We start from the raw sequence: 8,456 nt of genomic DNA, 5'->3' as shown, positions 1-8,456 counted from the left end.
CGAATAATTAATCGTGTGCATGTGGCGAATATGTGATCGCTCACACGTGGCGAATAAGTGATCGCTTGCCCGTGGCGAATAATTAATCGTATGTGCATGGCGAATAATTAATCGTGTGCATGTGGCGAATGAGTGATCGGTTTTATGTGGCGAACAAGTGATCGGTCGCATGTGGCGAATAAATGATCGTTTTCTTGTGACGAAAAAATAACCTGTATGATTGATATGGCCTGCAAGTGACTGATCTTTTGCATCTGGTGAATGTCGTATGTATGTCGTGTATGTGAGGCTTTGCTAATTTTGTTTATAGAGATCCAATCTAAATGCGGTGGACGACGTCTGAGATGCCCCTCCTTTGGTGCGGAATTAAGATTCGGAGTCACCATCAAAATGAGGGCACCATCACATGAGGGCAAAAAGTTTCTTTTCTTTACATGAATTTAGAACACATTTTAAGAATATGAATAGCACATCAATGAGAGTTAAACGTGTACGTTTGTATGTGGCGAATAGTTGACGAATAATTGATCGATTGCGGCGAATAATTTATCGTTTGCAGGAGGCGAATAGTCGATCGATATATATATGGCGAATAACTAATCATGTGCACGGGGTGAATAAATGATCACTCGCACGTGGCGAATAATTGATCGTATGTGTATGGCTAATAATTGATCGTATGTGTATGGCTAATAATTAATCGTGTGCATGTGGCGAATCAGTGATCGGTTGCTTGTGGCGAACAAGTGATCGTTCGCATGTGGCGAATAAGTGATCGTTTTCTTGTGACGAAAAAATAACCTGTATTATTTGATATAGACTGCATGTGACTGATCGTTTGCATCTGGTGAATGTCGTATGTATGTCGTGTAGGTGAGGCTCCGCTTATTTTGTTTATAGAGACCCAATCTAAATGCGGTGGATGACGTCTGAGTTACCAATCCTTTCATGGGGAATTAAGATTCGGAGTCACCATCAAAATGAGGGCAAAAAGTGTTTTTTTCTTTACATGTATTTACAATACATATTAAAAATTTGTATAGCACATACAATGAGACTTATACGTTTACGTTTGTATGTGGCGAATAGTCGACGAACTATTGATCGTTTGCGGCGAATAATTGATCGTTTGCAGGAGGCGAATAGTCGATCGTATATATATGGCGAATAAGTGATCACTCGCACGTGGCGAATAATTGATCGTATGTGTATGGCGAATAATTAATCGTGTGCATGTGGTGAATATGCGATCACTCACACGTGGCAAATAAGTGATCGCTTGCCCGTGGCGAATAATTAATCGTATGTGTATGGCGAATAAGTAATAGTGTTTATGTGGCGAATGAGTGATCACTCGCATGTGGCGAATAAGTGATCGTTTTCTTGTGAAGAAAAAATTACCTGTATGATTGATATAGCCTGCATGTGACTGATCGTTTGCATCTGGTGAATGTCGTATGTATGTCGTGTAGGTGAGGCTCCGCTTATTTTGTTTATAGAGACCCAATCTAAATGCGGTGGATGACATCTGTTGTGTATGGCGAATAATTAATCGTGTGCATGTGGCGAATATGTGATCGCTCACACGTATCGAATAAGTGATCGCTTGCCCGTGGCGAATATTCAATCGTATGTGTATGGCGAACGATTAATCGTGTGCATGTGGCGAGTGAGTGATCGGTTTTATGTGGCGAACAAGTGATCGATCGCATGTGGCGAAAAAGTGATCGTTTTCTTGTGACGAAAAAATTATCTTTATGATTGAAATAGCCTGCATGTGACTGATCTTTTGCATCTGGTGAATGTCGTATGTATGTCGTGTATGTGAGGCTTTGCTAATTTTGTTTATAGAGATCCAATCTAGATGCGGTGGACGACGTCTGAGTTGCCCCTCCTTTGGTGCGGAATTAAGGTTCGGAGTCACCATCAAAATGAGGGCATCAACACATGAGGGCAAAAAGTTTCTTTTCTTTACATGAATTTAGAACACATTTTAAAAATATGAATAGCACATCAATGAGAGTTAAACGTGTACGTTTGTATGTGGCGAATAGTTGACGAATAATTGATCGATTGCGGCAAATAATTTATCGTTTGCAGGAGGAGAATAGTCGATCGTATATATATGGCGAATAACTAATCATGTGCACAGGGCGAATAAATGATCACTCGCACGAGGCGAATAATTGATCGTATGTGTATGGCGAATGTGCATGTGGCGAATCAGTGATCGGTTGCTTGTGGTGAACAAGTGATCGGCCGCATGTGGCGAATAAGTGATCGTTTTCTTGCGACGAAAAAATCACCTGTATGATTAGGTATAGACTGCATGTGACTGATCGTTTGCATCTGGTGAATGTCGTATGTATGTCGTGTATGTGAGGCTCCGCTAACTTTGTTTGTAGAGACCCAATCTAAATGCGGTGGACGACGTCTGAGTTGCCTATACTTTGGTGCGGAATTAAGATTCGGAGTCACCATCAAAATGAGGGCACCATCACATGAGGGCAGAAGGTGCTCTTTTCTTTAGATGAATTTAGAACACATTGTAAAAATCAGTATAGCATACAATCATTTTAATCAACGTGGAAACTATTTAGCCCTCCTTTCGATCAATATTTAGGTAATGCATTTAGATGAAAATTTATTCTATGTTTTATCTATTCGAAAATCAGTCTACGGCCTTCTACAAAAAATAACCGAGCTGAGAATTAGACTTTGCTAAGTCGGACTCACAGAGCATTAATTATTGTTTGAAGTAATGCAGTAATGAAGGTTTGGTCAAGCATTTATACTCGTTCGATGTTTTATGAAAATTTGTGACAAATTCTGCATGAATTCCAAAATTCCAAATTGTTATAGTTAGATAAAGTGTGGGTTGTTTTTAAATTTGAAACAAGAACCAACACCAGGGGCCACAGCTATAAACTAAAAAAAACTGCGGTGCAACTTAACCACGCGACAACATTTCTTCTCGCTTCGAGTCACTGACATGTGGAACAGCCTTCCTGAAGATATTGTTGACGCTCCGAGTATGAACGCGTTCAAGAACAGACTAGACAAGGCCATGCATGAGCATATGTTTAGTCTTAAAATGCCTCGTACCCTACGGAACAACTGATATCTAGAAACGATTTTTAATCTACCGTCCGTTGAAAAGATCTCATCAATAGGCCAGTCTAGTCAAGAAAAGTACAAGAATCGGCGACAGGCCTATCCAGGCCTATTCTTTAATGCCGAAGATACTATACTATACTATTTCGTGCAGCAAGGAAGCTTCGGCGACCAATTCCGGCCTCCTGCTGGTAAGTAACGCAGCCGTAACCATCTCTACTTGCATCTGTGAAGGTAAGAATCGTGTAAGTAGAATTGTAGTTACCCATGCAACGAGGTATATTTTGGATTTCTCCCAGAGTTGAATTGCTTGGCAATAAGTTTCCACTCTTTTCGTCTGGCATCATCGAGGACTTTATCCCAAGTCAGGTTCGCGTCACATTGCAATTTGTGAAGGAAAAACCTATCTCTATTCAAGGAAGGGACATTAAAACCCAATGGATCGTAAATGGAATGGAGCGCTGCAAGCACTTTCCCTTTGGTATTCGCTTTTTCGTCTAATGTCGTATTTTTTGCACACAAATTATCCTGCTATCTCTTCCAAACAAGACCTAATAATTTAGTAGAATTATTATCAACAGGTTCATGACTCGCGGTCGAGGAGTCGAGGACACAGGCATTTGAATAACATTGCTGCAAGGTGAAACCGAAGAAGACAATAAGCGTTGGCATGCGTCGTATGCTACAGCAAGATCGTCGCGAATATCAAAGCTACATGCCAGATTATCCATGTACGCCAGATTATAGACCATTTCGTATATATTTTTAGCAGCCTGACTTCTCGGTGCTTCATGCACGAGGATAATGTAAAGAGAGATCATAAGCAAGAAGAGCGAAAATCGCATGCCAAATAGAACTCTTAAAAATGTGTAGGCTACTAAAGAAAGGTCTCCAGCGGATATATCTTTGAACCAAAGAAAATTGAGCTTTTCGGCGTCTTCCTCGCGCAATCGTAACTGATGAAAGGCTTTTTCCAGATCAAAAATTAGGAGATACTTATTGAATCGAAGCAAAGTAAGCGCAGTGGTTATTTTAGGATTGAACTGATGGCCAGGCAGAGAAATTTGATTATGCGATAATGAATTCCCTCCCTTGTTCTCGCACAAATTGGACAGATAAACGATACGACACTTGGTCGATTCCGCGTTCTGCCTGAAGACCGCATTATGCGCTAGAAAGGAACATGAAGAAGAGTTTCGCAGATCATCAATATTGCCCGCCGGTGCTATTACGCCGCTGTCGATCTGACCTTTAATTATTTGATCATATTGTTCAAGTTTAGAAAAATCTTTCTTCAATTTCTTGTACAGCGAGCGAACAATTTTTTCCGCGAGACTTAAATTATTGGGAAGCAAATGCTTGACGCTATCGTTCCACAATGCAGGCACAATGATTCGCCCGTCGGAATCTCGAGAATTGTTCTGCATTACATATTCGATAATTTTACGGTTTTGCTCACTGCAATCAGAATTGTGCTCATCGGTGTAATCTAGGATATCAGCGCAAGCACGCTCCAGGACCGCTCCTGTAGCCTGCTCCAATTCTGTAGCAGAATAAAAACTACACGAGCTTAAGTCCTGGGGCTCCTCTAATCAAACTATAGAATAAATTTTGCGCATGAAGGTTTTCACCAGGTGCAGGCGTGGTAAGTTATGCCTCAATACGGCAACGTATTGAGGCATTATTTCCAGCATTATTCCCAGTGAGCAACAATACACCAGCGACAACCGAGAGGAATTACCAAAACTACACGAATGCACTGGCAAAACTTGAGCTAAATCTACGCCAAGCAGCATGTCAACGATACCCGGGTCGTCCGGCCGCATCATCAGATCTGCGATAGGAATTTCAAGCTCATTGGCTTTGGTAATGAATTCCTCCAAACCAGAACTATTTACTCGAGTACGGATCTCGGGAACCACTACCGCTGTCACTGACACTCGCTTTTTAAGCTGCAAAGGAAATTGGACTAATTTAGTGGTGAGCAGTTTCGTCTCATTAAATCCCGCAATTCTAATTCGAACGTTTCTTTTCACCACTTTAGCTTTAAGCCGTGAAGCGGCATTCTCCGTGAGAAAAGTAGTCTGCGAAGCAGGATCGTACATGCAACGTTAGGAAGTTTTATTAGATAATGTAGTGAACGTTGGAATGAGAATGTTTTTATTAGTTTGGGTTATCATAACATTAAATTCCACGACATTCGTAGACTTAGGCTTTGGTTCCAAATGCGACGCGCTTCGAGAGGCAGAATCCGCAGCAGGACCCGAGAAAGGCTTTGTATTAATTTTGGCACACAAAAAGAAGGCATGATTCGTGCTACACGTGCGGCATTTGCTTCTGAAATTAAATTTGCAAGAAGAAGCGTCATGAGTGAGCCAGCCGCATTTCACACAACCGCCTAAACTACGGTCTTTGCCAAGCGCGCTTCCGGTGTATTAAATACGGGACAATTGGCAATTTTATGGTCGGCAGCTCTAGGGTCTCTAACGCTTTCGCAAAGCCAATAAACTTTACCGTGACTGGTTTTACTGGACTTGGCATATTGAAAATCGGTCGCCATAGACAACTTGTTCGGCAAAGACGGAGAAACTCGCGGCTCGGTCAAGGACGAGGTGACGTGTTTTGAACGTTCCAAAACCTCAAAGGAATGCTTAAGTATTTGGTCTAGGCCGGTTTAGAGCAGTTAGTAATATTCATGTAGGAACACTTTCCGGCCTCTGGCAAACTTTTCCACAAATGGTACTGGCAAAAAACGTCTGAATTTACTTCCAATCGATTTACTTGATCAACGAGTGATCGAGTCTCTGCCACCCATTGAAATGGGTTTTTGGTATCGAATTTTAAATGAACCATCTGTTCGATAACGGAAAATTGCTGATTAATCTTGCTCGCAAAGGCATCGCTAAGCAACTTTCGGGCGTCATCGTAAACGTTAGAAGTAATTGGCACAGAGTTGAGAATTTGCAATGCCGGACCAGATACTCTTTGCTTCAGATACGAGAACTTCTCAAATTGAGCGAGATTAAATTTACCAAGAATGTCTTCAATAGAGACAATAAATTTCTCAAAAAGCTCAGGCTGACCGCTAAATTTAGGGAGCTCAATTTCGGGCAATTTAAGCCTGGAAACCTGACCAGGCACACGCGTTGCAACATGAGAATCGACAGAAGTCACAGCCTGTTCATCTCTAAGTAAGAGCTTTAATTAAGCGAGACAAATTGGCACCAAATATATCAGCGTAAGAATCGCACAAATCAATCTGCTTAGCGTGATCGTGAGCACTCCATAGCTCGTCCGTCAGCATTAGTTCCTTTATGACAGTGTCTAGCTCTAGTAAAGATGCTTTCATTGTTTCTAACTTGTCAATTAGAAACACGATTTCACATTCGTCTTCTAAAGGAGACGACGAAACGGTGGCTATGATTTTAGTTAGAGACTGCCGCTTGGCGCTTCTCTGTTTGACCTTTACTTGCAATTGAGCATCTTTACTTTTGGAAATTTGTGACTAATGTCAATTGAAGTTCAGAGGACCGAGCTATGAAATCTGAATCTAGCGACATCATTAATGCATCAACATCTAAAAGATTAACACACAAAATAGAATAATTCAATCTTATCAAACGGTTAACCGAGACTCCTACTGACCTTAATGCTACTCACTCGAGGCAGCGATGAGACGGAGGCGGCCGACTGAGCAGAGTGGAATACGGAAAGAACCAAATCCGGTTCGAAGGACCATATCATATTAAAAAGATTGCTGTTTCGCGCCAGCTATTCCAGTTAGTCTTATGGGTCGTAAAGCCATATAGAATCTAAATGAACTCTTTGCTGTTTCGCGCCAGCTATTCCAGTTAGTCTTATGGGTCGTAAAGCCATATAGAATTTAAATGAACTCTGGAATGCCGCGAGGAATGTATATCTTAACCTCTAAACTATCAGTGAATTATCAGCTGGTTCCAGGACTGAAGTGGGGCAAGCAAAGTAGAATGGCTAACACCGTCGACCGATCTCTCGCCCACTCACAGGTTCCCTGTAAATTACAGAAACGGAAACTGAATAGATTTAAAGGAACATAAAGTATAGGCTATTATTTGAGCAGTTAAATTCATCACACTACTGGATGGCGAGCCCAATAAGTGTAGAAAAGAGTTTACTGAATCCAGTTCCTTAGAGTCCCCAAAATAGTATTGGCTGAAGGCCCGGAATCAAGTGGCCAACCCTTTCCCCGTACCTCGAGTAATTCGTAGGATCGAAGTACAATGAGGGCCTCCAGGTAGTAAACTCCAGGGCCCATACTTTCAAAAAAAGTTAAGAGGTCGTAAGTTGATCAGCCAATCATTGACGGCCTNAGTCTGTTGTGGAAGACTAAAGGGAACCGAGCAGGCCTTGCAGTTTTCTTCTCATGACGGAAATTTAAAGAAGACGGGAAAATAATTGGCCACAAGAAATCTTTACTGAATTGATTATGAAAATCTAGTACTGTCACAATGTAAAATTGTGCAGATTGATTCACATCTGCAAATGGACACGATCGCGTTCAATGCCAGTTTTTATTATTACAACACTTCTCTTTTAACTTCACTTCTTGTTTGTCTGTCTGTCTGCTACAAATCTTATAATCGAAATTTAACACACTTCTAGGTATACTATCGATCTGGAATTTTGCACACTTGCGAAAAGTTGGAGACAATGCACTTATCAAATGACAAAATAAATCATTTTAAAAATACATTTTTTTAATATTAAAAAAACTGAAAAATAATTTTGTCAGCTACAAAGATTTTAATTGAAATTTTACACACTTTTACCTGTCCAATCGATCTGAAATTTTGCACACTTGTGTGAAGTTGGAGGCAATGCATGAATTAATTGACAGAATAAATAATTTTGAAAAAATTATATATTAAAAAAAATTGAAAATTCAATTTTTTTAATATTCCAAAATGAAACTAGAAATTCATTGTACATCTGTAACATTGGAAACACTGGATACTTTAGAAGTGTTGTCTTTAAAAAGTAATTTTCAAACGTATATTTTATTCGGTTTTATACACATCTTAAAGCTTACATTCTGACGCATCTAACGGTACCAAAACCATCTATCTCTGTACGTTGATTTATTCGTTCAAGACAGATCGCGAAAGGGTTAGGGGTGGTGAAGTTCTTTCACATTTAAGATAGGCCGAAATTACCGGCAGTACACTTAAATAGCTAGTCTGAACACGTTGTGCTTCAGTTATCCGTCTGCAGTCGTACGAGATAGTTCTCGTGCTGTCGTTCGCACCATCCTTGACAGAAATTGAGCTCCAGTATCGTCTAGTCTTGCAACCTTGCACCATTGA

The sequence above is a fragment of the Hyalella azteca genome, unplaced genomic scaffold (genome assembly GCF_000764305.2).
Source record: "Hyalella azteca isolate HAZT.00-mixed unplaced genomic scaffold, Hazt_2.0.2 contig14173, whole genome shotgun sequence".
In the NCBI taxonomy this organism is placed as follows: domain Eukaryota; kingdom Metazoa; phylum Arthropoda; class Malacostraca; order Amphipoda; family Hyalellidae; genus Hyalella; species Hyalella azteca.
This window is presented reverse-complemented; position numbering follows the sequence as displayed.